The sequence below is a fragment of the Ovis canadensis genome, chromosome 3 (assembly GCF_042477335.2).
Source record: "Ovis canadensis isolate MfBH-ARS-UI-01 breed Bighorn chromosome 3, ARS-UI_OviCan_v2, whole genome shotgun sequence".
NCBI lineage: Eukaryota > Metazoa > Chordata > Mammalia > Artiodactyla > Bovidae > Ovis > Ovis canadensis.
The window spans coordinates 170,499,735-170,523,126 of NC_091247.1; the positions used below are offsets into that span (position 1 = coordinate 170,499,735).

Here is a 23,392-nt window from a genome sequence, read left to right on the forward strand (position 1 = left end):
TCCAGGTTTAAGATCATGGCATCTGGTCCCATCACTTCACGGCAAATAGATGGGGAAACAGTGGTTGACTTTATTTTTTGGGCTCCAAAATCACTGCAGATGGTGATTGCAGCCATGAAATTAAAAGACACTTACTCCTTGGAAGGAAAGTTATGACCAACCTAGATAGCATATTCAAAAGCAGAGACATTACTTTACCGACAAAGGTCCATCTAGTCAAGGTTATGGTTTTTCCAGTGATCGTGTATGGATGTGAGAGTTGGACTGTGAAGAAAGCTGAGAGCTGAAGAACCGATGCTTTTGAATTGTGGTGTTGGAGAAGACTCTTGAGAGTCCCTTGGACTACAAGGAGATCCAACCAGTCCATTCTGTATGGGGAGGGAGGTGGGAGAGGGGTTCAGGATTGGGAACACGTGTACACCCGTGGCAGATTCATGTTGATATATGGCAAAACCAGTACAATATTGTAAAGTTAAAAAAAGAAAAACACAAAACACGAATAAAATTGCAATCAAACAATAAATAAATAAAAGAGATCAGCCCTGGGATTTCTTTGGAAGGAATGATACTAAAAAGCTAAAACTCCAGTACTTTGGCCACTTCATGTGAAGAGTTGACTCATTGGAAAAGACTCTGATGCTGGGAGGGGTTTGGGGGCAGGAGGAGAAGGGGAAAACAGAGGATGAGACGGCTGGATGGCATCACCAACTCAATGGACGTGAGTTTGAGTGAACTCCGGGAGTTGGTGATGAACAAGGAGGCCTGGAGTGCTGCGATTCATGGGGTCACAAAGAGTCAGACACGACTGAGCGATTGAACTGAACTGAACTGAAAAAGAATTAGGAAAACAATTCTTAAAGAAGCAGATGTAACAGTACTTTTTGATGTGGCAAAACCAATATAATATTGCAAAGTAAAATATATATATATATGTATATATAATATATATAATGGATAAACAAAGCCCTACTGTATAGCACAGGGAATTGTATTCAATATCTTGTGATAAACCGTAATGAAAAAGAATATGAAAAACAATGTATATATATGTAAAAAAAAAGAAAGAAAAAATATGATATTAGGTAAAATTTAAAACATAAATAAATAAAAGGCTGCAAACATAGGAAAAAATTCAGAAATATAAAGAAGTTTAATAGTTTGATCCAGTGTGCCAAGACGTGAAAGTGACGTCACTCAGTCGTGTCCAACTCTTTGCGACCCAATGGAGTGTAGCCTACCAGGCTTCTCCATCCATAGGGTTTTCCAGGCAAGAGTACCGGAATGGGTTGCCTTTTCCTTCCCAGGGGATTTTCCCAACCCAGGGATCAAACCCAGGTATCCTGAATTGCAGGCAGACGCTTTACCCTCTGAGTCACCAGGGAAGCCCCATATAACTATTACTCGAAATGAATTTTCTATATATGTTTCACAAATTAATAACAAATTTCTTATAGCATGTTGACAATTACACCAGCTTCAATTGGCAATGTTTATTTTTTAAAAATTCTTATCTCATCAAAAGAATTTTTAAAGATATGGAACATATAGTAAATATAATAGTTAAATATTTTCCCTATCATGGAAATATTCTAACATATCCCATTAATTATTTTGTCCCAATATGATTTCTTACGTTTTTCTTTAATTTAATTTTGGGGGGAAGGGACTTCAAATGTACCAGTCTTCTTATAATCAGTTGTATTTAATCAGAAAGTATGGAAAATTACATCTACATAAAAATGAAAAAAAAAATGTGACAGTTCAAGAGTCAGTGAAAATTATCTGACTTGCACTTGCAAAATGACTTTCATTTATAGCTTAGATATATATTCCAAATTATACATCATTTACTGTATTCAGATTATATTATTGTAATTCTGCATACAGGACTATGATAGAAATGAGTCAAAAACAAATGATAAATATTCTCCTTCTTATAATATAAAATATTTAATATTTAATATTTCAAGTGTAAATTTAATTGCAATTTTTCTCTAATGAAGGATTCAAAAAAGGGATACAATCGGGATTATATGCATCTGCTAATGTTTTCCACTATCAGTTACACACATAAAAATCAGAGAACATGATGTTATAGATAATTGGAATCCTCTTTCATGCCAAATAAAATTCATTTTCCTGTTGTTCAGAAAATATATTTAAATAGAAAAAGTACTCTATAAAAATTCTAAATAAAAGGGTTATACTTTAACTGAAATGATGCTTTCGAAAATATCTCAAATGAAAGGAGCCTAAAATTTGCAGCAAAGAATTATTGCTTCAAATTGTACACTAACAAAAGCCACAGTTATATCATTTCACTCATAAGAGGCAAAGAGGATTCACTGAAATTAAAAAAAAAAAAAAGAAAGAAAGAAACACCTTCTGGAGAATGCTACCAGAAAGTTTATACATACCAACTAAATTTAAAAAAAGAAAAAGGAAAGGAAAAAGAGAAGAAACAGAAAACAAAGGAAGAATGAAAGAAAAGCACTGTGAACTGCTTTAACTACAAAACTGAGGAGACATTTCTCATAAGAGAATTATGGGGTTCATGTTTGGGGTCACATGTACACCCGTGGTGGATTCATGTCAATGTATGGCAAAGCCAATACACTATTGTAAAGTAAAATAAAGTAAAAATAAAAATTAAAAAAATAATTTAAAAAAAAAGAAAAAAAAAAAAGAATTTCAGATACTCAACTACCATACGACAATATTACCAGTTCTACTGGTGAGAAAGTTTACCCCAAACATGAACTTCTCTCCTGTTTTTGTTAGGCAGTAAATTAGAATTTCATTAACTTGATTGTGACCCACTCCCATCCCCCTAAATTGGGGGGCAGTACTTAAATGATTTCCTATTTACTTTATTTTTTTAATATAAAACATAAAAATACACAACAAATATACAATAGGATCTTTTATTCCCAAGCCACTAATGCTCCACTTGCTAGTCAATATGGTTATGTGGATTTACAACAACAACAAAAAGAATATTTTACTGGGTAAACATGATAAAAACCATTATTACCAGAATTAACCAATGATATGTTATTAACTTCAAATTCTCCAATATTATTCAAACATAACCAATTGTCTAAAAGTTTCACCATAAGAAAAAAGACTACAGTTTAATATGGCATGCTTCATTTGATTCTCATAGTATATTAGTTTGCTTTTATTAGTATTTGGAATAGTTCTCTAATTTTTCCTTCACTTTGGGGAATGTTGACTGAAATTATTTTCCAGTAATTAAATATTATGTCCCTTGATTTTGGCTGAGGTTTCCTCAGTATTTATGTTCAATTTATTGACCTTTGGCTGGACAGCCACAGCAGTGATGATGACTTTCTCATCAAGTCCTATCAGATATGCTATTTCATAATGGATGCAAAAGTGCTGACTCTTTTTCCCTCTCTCCCTCTCTTTGAATATCTAGGATGTTCAGAAGTAAATGCATTTACAGTGAAAAATAGAAAGTGTGCATGGTCAGGGAAAGGCACAGTCTCAGAAGAGAACTGAGACCTTAAGTTTATACTCAGGCTTACAATTGGCACAGAGGACGCCTACCATAATCAAAACACGAAAGTAAACTAGAAAATAATAACCAAAAAATGGCAGCCCTTGGCAAGAGGAAGAATCTGAATCCCAGAGTTAGCACATTATTGAATTCAAATGGCCAGTGTTACTCAAAAATGTAAAGAGAAAGAAGAAACATGGTCCATTCAAAATAAATCAAAAGAAACTGTGCTGAAAAAGGCTTAATGGCAGATCTAATTATAGAATTGAAAACTGCAATAGCTAAACTATTAACAAATCTATTACTCTTATAGAAATACAAAACAACTTGTTTTATTCTTTTTTTAATTTTTATTTTTACTTTATTTTACTTTACAATACTGTATTGGTTTTGCCATGCATTGACATGAATCCACCACAGGTGTACATGCATTCCCAAACATGAACCCCCCTCCCACCTCCCTCCCCATAACATCTCTCTGGGTCATCCCCATGCACCAGCCCCAAGCATGCTGTATCCTGCATCGGACATAGACTGGAGATTTGTTTCTTACATGATGGTATACATGTTTCAATGCCATTCTTCCAAACCATCCCACCCTCTCCCTCTCCCTCTCCCTCTCCCTCTGAGTCCAAAAGTCCGCTCTACACATCTGTGTCTCTTTTGCTGTCTTGCATACAGGGTCGTCATTGCCATCTTTCTAAATTCCATATATATGTGTTAGTATACTGTATTGGTGTTTTTCTTTCTGGCTTACTTCACTCTGTATAATCGGCTCCAGTTTCATCCATCTCATTAGAACTGATTCAAATGTATTCTTTTTAATGGCTGAGTAATACTCCATTGTGTATATGTACCACAGCTTTCTTATCCATTCATTTGCTGATGGACATCTAGGTTGTTTCCATGTCCTGGCTATTATAAACAGTGCTGCGATGAACATCGGGGTACATGTGTCTCTTTCAATTCTGGTTTCCTCAGTGTGTATGCCCAGCAGTGGGATTGCTGGGTCATAAGGCAGTTCTATTTGCAATTTTTTTAAGGAATCTCCACACTGTTCTCCATAGTGGCTGTACTAGCTTGCATTCTCACCAACAGTGTAGGAGGGTTCCCTTTTCTCCACACCCTCTCCAGCATTTATTGCTTGCAGAATTTTGGATCTCAGACATTCTGACTGGTGTGAAGTGGTACCTCATTGTGGTTTAGATTTGCATTTCTCTAATAATGAGTTATGTTGAGCATTTTTTCATGTGTTTGTTAGCCATCCGTATGTCTTCTTTGGAGAAATGTCTCTTTAGTTCTTTGACCCATTTTTTGTTTTATTCTTTTGTGTGTGCTAAGTCTCTTCAGTCATGTCCAACTCTTTGCAACCCCATGGACTGTAGCTTGCCAGGCTCCTCTGTCCATGGGGATTCTTCAGACAAGAATAGTGGAGTGTATTGGCACGCCCTCCTCCAGGGGATCTTTCCAACATAGGTATCGAACGTGTCTCTTATGTCTCATTCACTGGCAGGCGTGTTCGTCACCACTAGAGCCACTTGGGAAGTAAATGATAAATATGGAGCACTGCATCCAAGTTCAAAAGTATATAATTCTCTTAAAAGTACATGAAGTATTTACAAAATTTAATGTCAGCTTAGCCTAAAGGAAATTTCAAAACCTTCCACAGGATTAAATTCTTGGAAATATGCTTTCTAATTATAATGGAATTAAGTAAGAATCAGTGACAGACAAAAGACTAGAAAGTCAACAAATGTTTGAAAATTAAGTAACATACTTCTACATAGTTAGTTGCTCACAAGAAGAATCAGTAAGGACTTAGAGAAAATTTAGAACTATTTGAAAAAGAAATATACCATATCAAAATTGTGTTAAATACACAAATTTTAGTTTACACATTATGAAAAACTGGCATAATGAAATGTATGCTTTAGAAGAGACAAAAACTAAATATTAATCATTTATTTATTTCAGTATTGTCCAATATGGTAGCCACTAGCCACCAAGAGTTTTAAGTGCTTGGCAGATGACCAGTACGAATTTAATGTTCATTATTTTAAATTTAAATTTATATACCTATATACTGCTTTCAGTTCAGTTCAGTTCAGTTGCTCAGTCATTACCGACTCTTTGAGACCCCATGAATCGCAGTACTCTAGGCCTCCCTGTCCATCACCAACTCCCAGAGTTTACTTAAACTCATGTGCCGGAGACCAGCTCCAGCAGACAGGGAATCAGCCTGAAGGGGAGAGAGGTGTCGGTGGACGATGATGTAGCCTTTGACTCATAGTAGGGAACTACATGTTTATTTCAAGCTTCAGGGTTTTTTTATACTTTAACAAAAGCATTAGCTCAGAGGTTTGACATTTTTAGTTTCCCCCACCCAGATTTACTGTCTCCAGAAATCACTGTTGTCCTACAAACAGAGTTCCCGCTTCAGTGATTCTCTCAGAATCCGCTTTCAGTTCAGTACAGTTCAGTTGCTCAGTCGTGTCCGACTCTTTGTGACCCCATGAATCGCAGCACGCCAGGCCTCCCTGTTCATCACCAACTCCCGGGGTTCACTCAGACTCACGTCCATCGAGCCAGTGATGCCATCCAGCCATCTCATCCTCTGTCGTCCCCTTCTCCTCCTGCCCCCAGTCCCTCCCAGCATCAGAGTCTTTTCCAATGAGTCAACTCTTTGCATGAGGTGGCCAAAGTACTGGAGTTTCAGCTTCAGCATCATTCCTTCCAAAGAAATCCCAGGGCTGATCTCCTTCAGAATGGCCTGGTTGGATCTCCTTGCAGTCCAAGGGACTCTCAAGAGTCTTCTCCAACACCACACTTCAAAAACATCAATTCTTTGGTGCTCAGCCTTCTTCACAGTCCAACTCTCACATCCATACATGACCACTGGAAAAACCATAGCCTTGACTAGACAGAACCTAGTCGGCAAAGTAATGTCTCTGCTTTTGAATATACTATCTAAGTTGGTCATAAATTTTCTTCCAAGGAATAGGTGTCTTTTAATTTCATGGCTGCAATCACCATCTGCAGTGATTTTGGAGCCCAAAAAAATAAAGTCTGACACAGTTTCCACTGTTTCCCCATCTATTTCCCATGAAGTGATGGGACTGGATGCCATGATCTTTGTTCTCTGAATGTTGAGCTTTAAGCCAACATTTTCACTCTCCTCTTTCACTTTCATCAAGAGGCTTTTTGTTCCTCTTCACTTTCGGCCATAACGGTGGTGTCATCTGCATATCTGAGGTTATAGATATTTCTCCCAGCAATCTTGAATCCAGCTTATGTTTCTTCCAGTCCAGCGGTTCTCATGATCTACTCTGCATATAAGTTAAATAAGCAGGGTGACAATATACAGCCTTGATGTACTCCTCGTCCTATTTGCAACCAGTCTGTTGTTCCATGTCAAGTTATAACTGTTTCTTCCTGACCTGCGTACAGATTTCTCAAGAGGCAGGTCAGGTGGTCTGGTATTCCCATCTCTTTCAGATTTTTCCACAGTTTATTGTGATCCACACAGTCAAAGGCTTTGACACAGTCAATAAAGTAGAAATCGATGTTTTTCTGGAGCTCTCTTGCTTTTTCCATGATCCAGCAGATGTTGGCAATTTGATCTCTGGTTCCTCTGCCTTTTTTAAAAACCAGCTTGAACATCAGGAAGTTCACGGTTCACATATTGCTGAAGCCTGACTTGGAGAATTTTGAGCATTACTTTACTAGCATGTGAGATGAGTGCAATTGTGTGGTAGTTTCAGCATTCTTTGTCATTGCCTTTCTTTGGAATTGGAATGAAAACGGACATTTCCAGTCCTGTGGCCACTGCTGAGTTTTCCAAATGTGCTGGCATATTGAGTGCAGCACTTTCACAGCATCATCTTTCAGGATTTGAAACAGCTCAACTGGAAATCCATCACCTCCACTAGCTTTGTTCGTAGTGATGCTTCTAAGGCCCTCTTGACTTCACATTCCAGGATGTCTGGCTCTAGATGAATGATCACACCATCACGATTATCTGGGTCGTGAAGATCGTTTTTGTAGAGTTCTGTGTATTCTCGCCACCTCTTCCTAATATCTTCTGCTTCTGTTAGATCCATACCATTTCTGTCCTTTATCGAGCCCATCTTTGCATGAAATGTTCCCTTGGTATCTCTAATTTTCTTGAAGAGATCTCTAGTCTTTCCCATTCTGTTGTTTTCCTCTATTTCTTTGTGTTGATCACTGAAGAAGGCTTTCTTGTCTCTCCTTGCTATTCTTTGGAACTCTGCATTCAGATGCTTATATCTTCCCTTTTCTCCTTTGATTTTCACTTCTCTTCTTTTCACAGCTATTTATAAGGCATCCCCAGACAGCCATTTTGGTTTTTTGCATTTCTTTTCCATGGGGATGGTCTTGATCCCTGTCTCCTCTACAATGTCATGAACCTCATTCCATAGTTCATCAAGCACTCTCTCTATCAGATCTGGGCCCTTAAATCTATTTGTCACTTCCACTGTATAATCATAAGGGATTTGATTTAGGTCGTACCTGAATGGTCTCATGGTTTTCCCTACTTTCCTCAATTTGTGTCTGAATTTGGTAATAAGGAGTTCATGATCTGAGCCACAGTCAGCTCCTGGTCTTGTTTTTGTTGACTGTATAGAGCTTCTCCATCTTTGACTGCAAATAATATAACCAATCTGATTTTGGTGTTGACCATCCTGTGATGTCCATGTGTAGAGCCTTCTCTTGTGTTGTTAGAAGAGGGTATTTGCTTTGACCAGTGCATTTTCTTGGCAAAACTCTATTAGTCTTTGCCCTGCTTCATTCGGCATTCCAAGGCCAAATTTGCCTGTTACTCCAGGTGTTTCTTGACTTTCTACTTTTGCATTCCAGCCCCCTATAATGAAAAGGACATCTTTTTTGGGTGTTATTTCTAAAAGGTCTTGTAGGTCTTCATAAAACCGTTCAACTTCAGCTTCTTCAACATTACTGGTTGGGGCATAGATTTGGATAACTCTGATATTGAATGATTTGCCTTGGAAACAAACAGAGATCATTCTGTCATTTTTGAGATAGCATCCAAGTACTGCATTTTGGACTCTTGTTGACCATGATGGCTACTCCATTTCTTCTGAGGGATTCCTGCCTGCAGTAGTAGATATAATGGTCATCTGAGTTAAATTCACCCATTCCAGTCCATTTAGTTTGCTGACTCCTAGAATGTCGACATTCACTCTTGCCATCTCTTGTTTGACCACTTCCAATTTGCCTTGATTCATGGACCTGCCATTCCAGGTTCCTATGCCATATTGCTCTTTACAGCATCAGACCTTGCTTCTATCACCAGTCATATCCACAGCTGGGTATTGTTTTTGCTTTGGCTCCATCCCTTCATTCTTTCTGGAGTTATTTCTCCACTGATCTCCAGTAGCATATTGGGCACCTACTGACCTGGGGAGTTCCTCTTTCAGTATCCTATCATTTTGCCTTTTCATACTGTTCATGGGCTTCTCAAGGTAAGAATACTAAAGTGGTCTGCCATTCCCTTCTCCAGTGGACCACATTCTGTCAGACCTGTCCACCATGACCCGCCCCTCTTGGGTGCCCCGCAGGCATGGCTTGGTTTCACTGAGTTAGACAAGGCTGTGGTCCTAGTGTGATTAGCTTGACTAGTTTTCTGTGAGTTTGGTTTCAGTGTATCTGCCCTCTGATGCCATCTTGCAACACCTACCATCTTACTTGGGTTTCACTTACCTTGGGCGTGGGGTATCTCTTCACGGCTGCTCCAGCAAAGCACAGCCACTGCTCCTTACCTTGGACGAGGGGTATCTCCTTACCGCCGCCCTTCCTGACCTTCAACGTGGGATAGCTCCCCTAGGCCCTTGTGCAGCCGCTGCTCCTTGGGTTGCTCCTCCCCGGCAGCCGCCCCTGGCCTCGGGCGCAGGGTGGCTCCTCAGGGCCACTGCCCCTGGCTTCGGGCGTGAGGTGGCTTTTCCCAGCCACCTCTGGCCTCGTACTCAGGGTAGCTCCTCTCTGCCTCCACCCCTGACCTTGGACGCAGGGTAGCTCCTCCCAGCCGCTGCCCCTGACCTCGTACTTGGCAGCTCCTCTTGGCTGTTTCTGCACTGTCACAGCCTGGCACTCTGGGACACTGCCCCTGACCTCAGACGTGGGGTAACTCCTCTCTGCCACACTTAGTGTGCCAGGTCTCAGCCGCCTGCGCTTAGCGCCGGGTTGCAGCTGCGCATGCTTAGTATGCTGGGTCGCAGCTGCTCGCGCTTAGAATCCACTTTACTATCTATTATCTACTTTCTCTTATGTGTCCTATACTTAACTTGTGATTACATTGTAACTCATGCCAAGTTCCTCAGTTTATTTCTTATCTTTCTAAATCCTGTTTGCCTGTAACATATTAAGATCACTATCTCCTAAAAAGGCTTTTAGCTATTCTTAATTATTCCTAAATCCTAAACTTAGCAAACTTGTTTTGCTGTAAATATTTCCCTCACAGACAGGACTCAACAATCCTTCCCATGGCCTCAAGCTGCGGCTACATGCTCATCCTGGAATATTCGTTGTAAAAATCCTTGAACAAAGGTCAATGGTTATTTTGTAGATTATTTTCTGGGCACAACTGTAGAAGGCTTTGTGCTTCCTCATGCTTCTCTCAAGCACCTTAACATTTTTTCAGCCAACTCAACTGAAGAAAGGAAAGAACAAGTCAGAATCACAAGGGCTAACTCCTTCATCCTGGGACCTTGCCTGCAAGATGAGGAGAGGGGGTTGAGGCCATGCCTCCATTTTGTCAGTAACGCCTATTGCGGCTCCCGACACTCATGTCCATCGAGTCAGTGATGCCATCCAGCCATCTCATCCTCTGTCGTCCCCTTCTCCTCTTGCCCCCATTCCCTCTCAGCATCAGAGTCTTTTCCAGTTAGTCAATTCTTCACATGAGGTGGCCAAAGTACTGGAGTTTCAGCTTTACATCAGTCTCTCCAATGAACATCCAAGACTGATCTCCTTTAGAATGGACTAGTTGGATCACCTTGTAGTCCAAGGGACTCTCAAGAGTGTTCTCCAACACAACAGGTCAGAAGCATCAATTCTTCAGCACTCAGCTTTCTTCACAGTCCAACTTTCACATCCATACATGACCACTGGAAAAACCATAGCCTTGACTAGACCGACCTTTGTTGGCAAAGGAATGTCTCTGCTTATGAATATGCTATCTTCGTTGGTCATAACTTTTCTTCCAAGGAGTAAGTGTCCTTTAATTCATGGCTGCAATCATCATTTGCAGTGATTTTGGAGCCCCCCAAAATAAAGTCTGACACTGTTTCCACTATTTCCCCATCGATTTGCCATGAAGTGATGGGACCAGATGCCATGATCTTCGTTTTCTGAATGTTGAGCTTTATGCCAACCTTTTCACTCTCCTCTTTCACTTTCAACAAGAAGCTCTTTAGTTCTTCTTCACTTTGGCTTCCTCACCAGCCATAAGGCTGGTGACATCTGCATAGCTGAGGTTATTGATATCTTTCCCAGCAATCTTGATTCCAGCTTGTGCTTCTTCCAGCCCAGCGTTTCTCATGATGTACTATGCATAGAAGTTAAATAAGCAGGGTGACAATATACAGCCTTGACATACTCCTTTTCCTGTTTGGAACCAGTCTGTTGTTCCACGTCCAGTTCTAACTGTTGCTTCCTGACCTGCATATAAGTTTCTCAAGAGGCAGGTCAGGTAATCTGGTATTCCCATCTCTTTCAGAATTTTCCACAGTTTATTGTGATCCACACAGTCAAAGGCTTTGGCATAGTAAATAAAGCAGAAATAGATGTTTTTCTGGAGCTCTCTTGCTTTTTGATGATCCAGCGGATGTTGGCAATTTGATCTCTGGTTCCTCTGCCTTTTCTAAAACCAGCTTGAACATCTGGAATTCCATGGTTTATGTATTACTGATGCCTGGCTTGGGAAGATCTGAGCATTGAGATGAATGTGAGATGAATGCAATTGTGCAGTAGTTTCAGCATTCTTTGGCGTTGGCTTTCTTTGGGATTGGAATGAAAGCTGACATTTCCAGTCCTGTGGCCACTGCTGAGTTTTCCAAATGTGCTGGCATATTGAGTGCAGCACTTTCACAGCATCATCTTTCAGGATTTGAAATAGCTCAACTGGAATTCCATCACCTCCACTAGCTTTTTTCGTAGTGATGCTTTCTAAGGCCCACTTGACTTCACATTCCAGGATGTCTGGCTCTAGGTGAGTGATCACAGCAATGTAATTATCTGGGTCGTGAAGATCTTTTTTGTACAGTTCTTCTGTGTATTCTTGCCACCTCTTCTTAATATCTTCTGCTTCTGTTAGGTCCATACTATTTCTGTCCTTTATCGAGCCCATCTTTGCATGAAATGTTCCCTTGGTATCTCTAATTTTCTTGAAGAGATGTCTAGTCTTTCCCATTCTGTTGTTTTCCTCTATTTCTTTGCATTGATTGCTGAGGAAGGCTTTCTTATCTCTCCTTGCTATTCTTTGGAACTCTGCATTCAGATGCTTATATCTTTCCTTTTCTCCTTTGCTTTTCACTTCTCTTCTTTTCACAGCTATTTGTAAGGCCTCCTCAGACAGCCAGTTTTCTTTTTTGCATTTCTTTTCCATGGGGATGGTCTTGATCTCTGTCCTGTACAATGTCACGAACCTTCACCCATAGTTCAACCAGCACTCTGGTTTTCAGATCTAGTCCCTTAAATCGATTTCTCATTTCCACTTTTATAATCATAAGGGATTTGTTTTAGGCTATCATCATTGGATAGTGTGGATCTATGTAATCTTACCAATAGCCTAAAAAAAAAAGCTACCTCCAGACAGATTATTGAGAAATAATTTAACTTCAAAATAATTTGAACTTTTGGGGGGATATAGTTAGTGAATATCAAGAAAAATTATAGTCATGCAACCACCACTACAAACAACATACCAAATGTTCACATCACTCTATGAAAAGTTCCCTTAAAACACTTTTGTAGTCAATACTTCTCACCCTCAGCCTATAACAGTATTCATCAGATTTTGGTCTCTAATTTTCAGTGTTTTCTAGAACTATGAAGAGATTCTCCAGTGGCTCAGTGATAAAGAATTGACCTGCAATGCAGGGGACACCTGCAGTGCAGAGATCCATCCCTCAGTTAGGAAGAGCCCCAGAAGAAGGGTATGGCAATCCTTTCCACTATACTTTCCTGGAGAATCCAATGGACAGAGGAACCTAGCGGGCTACAGTCTATAGGGTCACAAAGAGTCAGACACGATTGAAGTGACTGAACACACATGCATACAGAATTATAAAAATGGAATCACAGCATATGTAGATATTGTATCTGGCTTCTTATACCTAGCATAATATTTCTAATATTCAGTTGTGCTTTTTAATATATCATTAGTCTATACCTCTGATGTGTATACTACAATTTTCTGAAACTTTCACCAGCTGACAGACACTGAATTTTCTCCAGGAATGGGCAGTAACACAAAATGCATTTCATAGATTAATCTAGTTTATTTGAAAGAAAAAATAATAATTTCATAAAAATCCACCCCAAGCTCCTCATATTGTAAATTTATTAATATATGCTCCTTAATTATTACTTTAAAAAGTCGTGTATACACCACTAGGTGCCAGATTGTAAAATCAGTTCAGTTCAGTTCAGTCGCTCAGTCGTGTCTGAGTCTTTGCGACCCCATGAATCGCAGCACGCCAGGCCTCCCTGTTCCTTATCATTTCCCAGAGTTCACTCAGACTCACGTCCAAAATAGTTTGCAATTAAGTGTAAAATTGCTTCTGTTGCTAATTGGAAGCAAGATGACATCTTGTGTTGGTGTATGCCAGCTTGGATTTTTGAATGTCATGCCAGGACAGAGAACTGCCGATGACCTTGTTAGATATTTCATTAATTTCCCTAAATCACTTGGATACTCCTTTGGGTTACTTTCACTTAAATTTTTGTTTAAAGTACATTACAATGTTGTCTTTCATTGTCAGTAATTAGTTGTTTTGGAATTCTGATCCCCACAGAAGAAATTTTTTTTTCTGTGTTTTACTTCAATAGATCCTTTGAAAGTAAAAAATGACAAAATGGCGGAATATTACAAGTGGACAGAAAGAAATGTGTAATCTCTTTCTTGGAACAGTTATTTATCTCTGATTAGATGATGCCCTGAGATTTTTGTCACTTGTCCTCTTTTATTTTAGTTCAATTTGCTTTGAGGAATAACTATTTTGAGGTTGTGAATGACAGCAAATATAAGAACAAACTTTCATATAATGCAGCTTATCTGGATTAGATGATGGAAGTCTATTAAAGTTATTGATACCTGAGTTCTGAATTGCAAAATGGGTATGAATTTAAGGGAATGTAGCAAATCTTTACAGAAACACAATATGTACATTTTTTTTCTTTACACAAAAATCACCTAGATAATCAACATCCACGTTAGATAACAAACTATTATTGTAAGAGCCTAAAATCATTGCTAGTTATGTTAGCATAAATCTCTTCTATGCACTCATAAAGGAATAATAGATACAAGAGATGCAAGAAGGTAAGTCGATGGATGTGAATCTGAGTGAACTCCGGGAGTTGGTGATGGACAGGGAGGCCTGACGTACTGCGATTCATGCGGTCACAAAGAGTCGGACACGACTGAGCGACTAAACTGAACTGAACTGAACTGAACTGAACTATGTAAAGAGATATGAAGAAATTATGGCAATTTTTTTTTTCTGAAACTTGAGAAAGTATAATTCTAGAACAGCCTGTTAGACCCACATGGTAAGAGAAGTCCTATGACTAAATCCTAAAATATAGTTTTTCAAATCAGAGGTAGAGCAACTATAGGTGTCATAGTAAGGACAAAACTATATATTTTGGTAATAAAAGCTTACAACCTCCTAGTAGTCAAAGACTACAAGTTTTGAATTGCTATTAAAGACATTAAGGCTCTTTACCTATAGCTGCTTTGGAAAATCACCTTAAGCACTAAAATCTTATTTTATTTTTTGAAATAGGAAAAAAGTAATAAACAGATAAGATAGGAATATTAGCAAGACAAATGCAAAAGAATAAAGTCAGCAAGGTATGCTTGAGTAACTCATTTCTCTTAAAAGTCTACATGGAACTTTATTCAATGTTATGTGGCAGCATGGATGGGAGTTTGGGGGAGAATTGATACATGTATCTGTCTGACTGAGTCCCTTCACTGTTCACCTGAATATATCACAACATTGTTTGTTAATTGGCTCTACTTCAATACAAAAAGGAAAAAAAAAGAGAGAGAGAGAGAGAGAATAACAACCAGGAAAAAAATTTGTTTTTAAATGCTCAGGAAAAAAAAAAAGAAAGAAAGAAAACCAAGTCCATGGGCAATGCATATATTGAAGGACTCATATGATTAACATAAAGGGGTCAATACAACATGGAAGTAAGTAAAATTCTTATAGATAGTTCAGTTCAGTTCAGTTCAGTCACTCAGTCGTGTCCGACTCTGCGACGCCATGAATCGCAACACGCCAGGCCTCCCTCTCCATCACCAACTCCCGGAGTTCACTCAGACTCACATCTATTGAGTCAGTGATGCCATCCAGCCATCTCATCTTCTGTCGTCCCCTTCTCCTCCTGCCCCCAATCCCTCCCAGCATCAGAATCTTTTCCAATGAGTCACCTCTTCACGTGAGGTAGCCCAAGTACTGGATTTTCAGCTTTAGCATCATTCCCTCCAAAGAAATCCCAGGGCTGATCTTCAGAATGGACTGGTTGGATCTCCTTGCAGTCCAAGGGATTCTCAAGAGTCTTCTCCAACACCACAGTTCAAAAGCATCAATTCTTTGGCACTCAGCCTTCTTCACAGTCCAACTCTCACAGCCATACATGACCACTGGAAAAACTACAGCCTTGACTAGACAGACCTTTGTTGGCAAAGTAATGTCTCTGCTTTTCAATATGCTATCTAGGTTGGTCATAACTTTCCTTCCTATGAGTAAGCGTCTTTTAATTTCATGTAGAAAAGATAGAAAAATATAATCTGGAGTAGTTAATAGTTTTATAAAGAAATTGGAGGATGTAAGAAAACATCATGTCTGAACTTATACAAACATATGTAAGAATACATTTTAAAAGACTGAGGGAATCCCCTGGTGGTCCAGTAGTTAGAACTCCACGCTTCCACTTCCGTTGGCACCTTTTCCATTCCTTATCAGGAAACTGAGATCCCATGGGCTGTGTTGTGACCAGAAAAAGAAAAGTTTAATTGAACAAAAGTGACACAATATTTTTCTTTAAGATGTTTGTTTTGTCATGTTTTCATTTGTTTATTTATCACATATACTAATAACAACATTTGAGTATAGCAAAGCCAGTCAAGAAAGCTGATAGCAATAATGGTATATTTTCAGTGCAAAGGAAATGCAAAAGAACTGTAAGCAGGATCTTCAAGTGCTAGAAATCAGTCCTGCCATAGTCACTGATCATCACAGGAATCATACTGTAACTCTAAAATCCAGTTTTGAAAAATCATCCTAATACTCATACTACAAAGACAAACCAACTCAGTGCATTTGCACAGACTAAATAAATATGAAAGTAAAATGCATTTAAAATAACTGATATTCTTTTAATTAAATTATACATCCAGAATAGTGCCCACTTGGGAAAGATGACTATATATGCATATTAACACAAAAAATTCAAGTTCCAGGGGGGAAATTGTGAGAATATTAGAATGAAGAGAAGTAATGTATGAGAAAGAATTTAGAATTGACTATAGCATGCAATTACGTGTCATTGGCAATTTTTGAAGATACAACCTGTGAATAGATTAGAGAATATATACCTTTCTGTGCCTAAGGTTAATATATATGTGCATATATATGCTAATGCTTCCGTTGTAACTCAGTCAATAAAGAGTCTGCCTGCAATGCAGGAGACCTGGGTTCGTTCGATTCCTGGGTTGGGAAGATCCCCTGGAGAAGGAAATGACAACCCATTCTTGCCTGGAGAATCCCATGGACGGAGCCTGGAGGGCTATAGTCCATGAGGTCGCAAGAGTCGGACATGACTTAGAGACTAAATCACCACAACTACCACCATATGCTAATGCATATTTAGTTAAAATATATTTTCATTTTATACATATAAATTTAGGTTAATTTATAAATATTGAAGTTATATATTTACACATACAATGGTTAGTACTTGTAAGTTAATTTACATTGCTATATTCATGTGTTTTAAGATCAATTATTATTATTTTTTTTCCATATGTAGATTTGACAAGGCTCACAGAGAGTAAGGGCTTCCCTCGTGGCTCAGCTGGTAAAGAATCTGCTAGCAATGTGGGAGACTTGGTTTCGATTGCTGGGTTGGGAAGATTCCCCGGAGAAAGGAAAGGCTACCAACCCCAGCATTCTGGCCTGGAGAATTCCATGGACTGTATAGTCCATAGGGTCACAAAGAGTGACCTCAGACACGACTGAGCAACTCCCACTTCTCACAGAAGAGTAATGAGGAACCAGTCAAGGGAAATAGAATTCATTCTCTTGGGATTGACCCACAATTACAAATTGTGATTTTTCTGTTTCTCTTTTTCAGTTACACATTGAGCCTGATGGGGAATGTAATCATTATCCTCCTCACCTTGCTGGATATTCACCTCAAAACTCCAATGGATTTCCTTCTCTGTAGTTTCTCATTTTTAGAAATCATATTCACAACAGTATATATTCCCAGATACCTGGTTATCATGGTGGCTAAAGAAAAAACCATTTCATTTAATGATTGTGCAGTTCAATTGTTCTTCTTTTTATTGTGAATTACAGAGAATTACTTTCTTGCTGCCATGTCCTATGACTGCTGTGTTGCCATCTGCAAACCACTACATTACCCAGTCATCATGAACAGCAAAGTTTGTTATCAGCTTGTACTCAGATCTTGGGTAACTGGATTCCTAATTATCTTTCCTCCATTTATCATGGGACTAGAGCTGGATTTCTGTGCTTCCAAAATAATTGATCAATTTATGTGTGAAATTTCTCCTATCCTGCAGATATCCTGCACAGATACACGTGTTCTGGAATTGATGTCTTTTATCTTAGCTATAGTAACATTTGGGGTCACATTGGTATCAGTGACTGTTTCTTATATTTACATAATTAAGACCATTCTGAAATTCCCCTCAGCACAGCCAAGAGCCAAAGCTTTTTCCACCTGTACTTCCCACATGACTGTTGTCTCCCTAACATATGGAAGCTGATTCTTTATGTATGCTCAACCATCTACAAGAGAACAGCTAACTATATCCAAAGGTGTAGCTTTGTTGTACACTTCAGTTACCCCTTTACTAAATCCCTTCATTTACACCCTAAGGAACCAATATGTGAAAGAATTCTTCTGGGACAGGTTACAAAAGATCCTGTCTTTCTCAACAAAACAGTTATTTAAAGGCCACAAGTCATAATATTATCACAACAACAACAAAAATATGTTTCATGCATTTGTTCTGGTCACATTTTCCTACTTCAAAACTTATTTCATAGAGGACATTCTCTTCAAGAATCTTATAGCTCAGCTTCACCCTTATACTTTATTCTTTCTAGTGAAAATATTCCATCCTGCTATAATTATTTACTCTCTCAAGTCTGTAATTTTCAAGTTTTAAATATCATCTCCTTATGGCTTTCCAGTGTCTAAAAATCATGACTGAATAAAATATGCTTTGTGTAAGCATGAGGCTCTGAGAGTGACTCAGATGGTAAAGAACCTGCCTGCAATGCAGGAGATGCAGGTTCTATCCCTGGGTTGGTAAGATCCCCCTGGAGAAGGAAAGACTGCCCATTCAGGCTTTCTTGCCTGGGAAATCCCATGGACAGAGGAGCCTGGCAGGCTATAGTCCTTGTGGTCACAAAGAGTCAGACACGACTGAGCGACTAACACTAACCCCCCACCCACCCTTTTTATTTTTTTTCTGTTTAAGTGTATCTTGCTATGTGTAATTTATTAATTAAAGATATATTTATCATGTATCTGTCTTATTCTCAATATTGTGAGGGGCTCAACCCTTACTTTAAGAAGCTTGCATTATATAAAACAAAACAAAACAAAACGGCTCTGTATTGCTATCCAGTATATAACTAGTGTTGCAACAAATATTGACAAAAGTATTAAGGGACATACTGGGTGACTTCTGAGTAATCTTGGAGTTCAGGAAGGGATTTCAGAAGACAGTGAAAATTATGCTAATTATGCTGTCACTAAACATATATAGAAGGACAGTATACTGAGACAGAAGTATATGCAAATAACAGAGAAGAGTTAGAGAACCACATGTATTTACAGAATTAGTACATGCAATGCTTAGACCAGCATTTTGAGATATTCACCCTGTTCAATAAAGGCTTCAGCACATACACCACATGGAACACTGCACAGAGTATTTTTATGCCTCTAATTTTCTACTTGTAAGGTAGTAGTAATGTAACCAACATCTCATGGTTCAGTAAATATATACTATTAGAAATATCTAGCACTCAGTAAAAGAAAAGGATTTTTCTTAAACAATTAAAAAAATATTGTAAAGCAATCATCCTCCAATTAAAAATAAATGTAATAAAACTGTTTAAGCTATTATTTGATGTATGTTTTAAAAAATGATAGTAACAACATGAAGGGTCTTGTGTGCTGGAATAGTATTCTGGACTGAAAATTGATATAATAATTAATTTTATTTTTTTATTTTTTTATTTTTTTAAAATATAAATTTATTTATTTTAATTGGAGGTTAATTACTTTATAATATTGTACTGGTTTGCCATACATCAACATGAATCTGCCACAGGTATACACGTGTTCCCCATCCTGAACGTCCCTCCCTCCCCATACCATCCCTCTGGGTTGTCTCAGTCCACAACAATTAATTTTAAATGGTTGTATATAAGAACCACTTAGGCAGTCTCATAATATAATTTCAAGTTTTTATTCCCAGTGAGTTCAAGTCATTATGCCTAGGAAACCATCCATACAACCTCAATTAATATACACTCAGTACATTTTGAGGTGCTTTTCATTAACTGATATTCCCCCCCCCCCAAAAAAAAAAAGAATCATTGAAATTACATGTAAGATGTAAACTTTAATATTGAAATTTCTTGCTCTGGGGAAGTTACTCTTGAAAATGATGTTATGGGGAGGGAGGTGGGAGGGGGGTTCATGTTTGGGAATGCATGTAAGAATTAAAGATTTTAAAATTTAAAAAATAAAAAACTAAAAAAATATATATATAAAAAAAAAAGAAAATGATGTTGTATATGACTAATACTAAGATAAAAGGAGCAAGTGAGGGAGATATTTCTCTAAACGCTAGAAAAGTTTTGAAGTTTAGCATATAAATATGACAGTGGCTCTACAACACAATCAGAGATACTTAGGAAAAAACAATGAGAAATTTTATTAGACTTAATATTTGGGGGGTAATGGTGCAGGGGGAATATAAATCCTCCTTGTTCATTCCCCATTTCCACACTCAGACAATATATAGTGAATAAATTTAAGGAAGCATTTCGTAATCATCTCATAAAGTTTTAATCACACAGAAATTATGAAAAAAAGGCATATTTATCCATGAAAGATCAGATTTCCCAATTGAATGAAGATGAAATAACTGGAAGATATTTTAGATGTTTTACTGTAATAATTCCTGTTTTCTATGTTCCTCCCTAAGTAGAGATGGAGTTTGCCTTTGGTCTAATTGTTAAAAATATTGTTAATAGTTAATTAAGGCATCCAATTATAATGTAAGGAAATGATATATTACCATGTTTTCCATCACCCACAACTCCTTTTTCTAACAAGCCACTACTCCCCTCAGAAGTTACGGTTTTATGTGGTTTTATTTTAGTGTGTGTGTGTATGTGTGTGTGACCTGTCAGTAAATTTTCCTCTCAAAAAGCCAAAGCAAGGAAAAGAATATTTTATTTTATCTGTTTGGGAGTACTGCCATAGTTTTAACCAGAAGCTAAATTATAACTGTTATACTCTATTGCTTCTTAATATTGTGCTGAGAAAAGGAGCTGTCTTATCCCCAGATACTGGAAGTTTCTCTCCAAAAGACAGAACCTTCGCTGTTGTGAATGAAACAAGGGAAAGTTGACATTCTCATATCTAATGCCCCAGAATTTCCTCCACCCATGTTACCAATAACCCAATCAAAGAGTCTTTCTTAGTTAAATCATATCAGCAAACTACATTGTCATTTCATCCTGAAGTCGACTCCTTCCTTTACATTTTTCACCAGACCTCTTATGAGTATGTTTCACATAGGAAAGTTGAAGTGTGAGATATCAGATCAATCATAGCTTTGACATGATCATATCACTCTACAGTTACAGCAGTTTTGAGAATTAAACTTAGCTTTTCAGACAGAATAAAAAAGAAATAGATAATTAAGAGTACCATTAAAGTGAGATATACCACATTACAAGTTGAAGAATAAAAATCTAATTTTCATCTCAATAGACATAGAAAAAGATTTTCCACATATTCTCTAGATCCATCCATGTTGCTGCAAATGGCAGAATTTCACTATTTTTTTTCATGGTTGCATAATACATCATTTGCAGCAACATTGAATGGACTAGAGATTATTATACTTAGTGAAATAAGTCAGAGAAAGATAAACTTGTATGATATCACTTATGTGGGGAATCTAAAAATTAAATTATACAAAGTACATAGCAAAACACAAATATAGAAAACAAACTACTGGTTATCAGTAGGGGGCAGGAAGAGGGTAGGGGCAAGATATGATTATGTTATGGATATTAAGAGATACAAACTAGTATGTATAAAATACATAGGCAGCAAGGATATTTTGTACAGCAGAGGGTTTTATAGCTATCTTGCAACATCTTTTAAAGGAGTATAATTTGTAAAAACTAAATTATCATTCTGTATACAATGGAGTAATATAATATTTGTAAATCCATTGTATTTCAGTATAAATATTTTCAGTTTTTAGTTACGATAATTCTCTCATTTCTTTACAGAAGAAAAATTGACCCTCCAATATTAATTTTGTTATACTGTGATGATTATGCCCCTGAGGCAAAAGAGCATAGAGAAAGAAAAGGTGAAAAAGACCCACAAAAACAGAGATTGAGACAGAAAAAAAAAAAAAAAGAGAGAGAGAGAGAGAGACAGATTGGACTGGAGAGAGAGAGATTAGATTTTAGCCAGATGAAATTCTATTTTTCTGAGAATTTCTTTATCAACTTCATCCTTATACAGACTTCCTTATACAGGCCTTTTTTCTGAAGGCCTTCAATGTATCTTTATATGTATAAATAAAGCTTCTCTTGTTCTTTATTATATAAATATTTTATCATATATATGGATTTGCTTTATCTCTGAAAAAGTCACCCCATTGATCTCAGAGTACTTTCCTCAGACCATGCAGACAATTTGTGATATAAGACTTCCATTACCAGCACAACAAACTTACTTTCATTTTTATTACTATCATCGACTTCTTCATCATTAACATTACTACATTTCTAAAATATTCATGTATGTATAAAACAAATTTAAATTTCTTACTGACATACAGAAATGTCTATATATTTTTCCAGTTTTTAATGTATCATTAAAAAAGAAAAAAAATTTTTTTTTTTAATTTTTAGTTTTTTATTTTTTAAATTTTAAAATCTTTAATTCTTACATGCATTCCCAAACATGAACCCCCCTCAAATCAACACACAGAAATCCCTTGCATTCCTATACACGAATAATGAGAAAGTAGAAAAAGAAATTAAGGAAACAATTCCATTCACCATTGCAACGAAAAGAATAAAATACTTAGGAATATATCTACCTAAAGAAACTAAAGACCTATATATAGAAAACTATAAAACACTGATGAAAGAAATCAAAGAGGACACTAATAGATGGAGAAATATACCATGTTCATGGATTGGAAGAATCAATATAGTGAAAATGAGTATACTACCCAAAGCAATTTACAAATTCAATGCAATCCCTATCAAGCTACCAGCCACATTTTTCACAGAACTAGAACAAATAATTTCAAGCTTTGTATGGAAATACAAAAAACCTCGAATAGCCAAAGCAATCTTGAGAAAGAAGAATGGAACTGGAGGAATCAACTTGCCTGACTTCAGGCTCTACTACAAAGCCACAGTCATCAAGACAGTATGGTACTGGCATAAAGACAGACATATAGATCAATGGAACAAAATAGAAAGCCCAGAGATAAATCCGCACACATATGGACACCTTATCTTTGACAAAGGAGGCAAGAATATACAATGGAGTAAAGACAATCTCTTTAACAAGTGGTGCTGGGAAAACTGGTCAACCACTTGTAAAAGAATGAAACTAGATCACTTTCTAACACCGCACACAAAAATAAACTCAAAATGGATTAAAGATCTAAATGTAAGATCAGAAACTATAAAACTCCTAGAGGAGAACATAGGCAAAAAATTTTTTTATAGACAGCATTATATTCTCACTTTATATTCAACTCTTTTACCATACTACATAAGGTACAGATAGATGCATGAAAAGTTTATTTTGAAGATTCAGAATCAAACATACCCACTGAAAACTGCCAGTGACTAATGTGTGGTGAAATTAGGTTTTTCCAGATGAGATAAAACTCTAGGTACAAGATGAAAAATTATGGTGCTCTAATATATAACCTTGTGTTGTTGGAAGAGGGTGTTTGCTATGACCAGTACATTCTCTTGGCAAAATTCTATTCATCTTTGCCCTGCTTCATTCCATACTCCAAGGCCAAATTTGCCTGTTACTCCAGAGATCATT

The 23,392-nt window shown here is 37.4% G+C and overlaps 1 pseudogene; it reads left to right on the top strand.

Annotated features, from left to right (window-relative positions):
- The first annotated feature begins 17,058 nt into the window (after positions 1-17,058).
- Positions 17,059-18,011, top strand: LOC138435214 (olfactory receptor 6C6-like; annotated as a pseudogene).
- Positions 18,012-23,392: the final 5,381 nt, after the last annotated feature.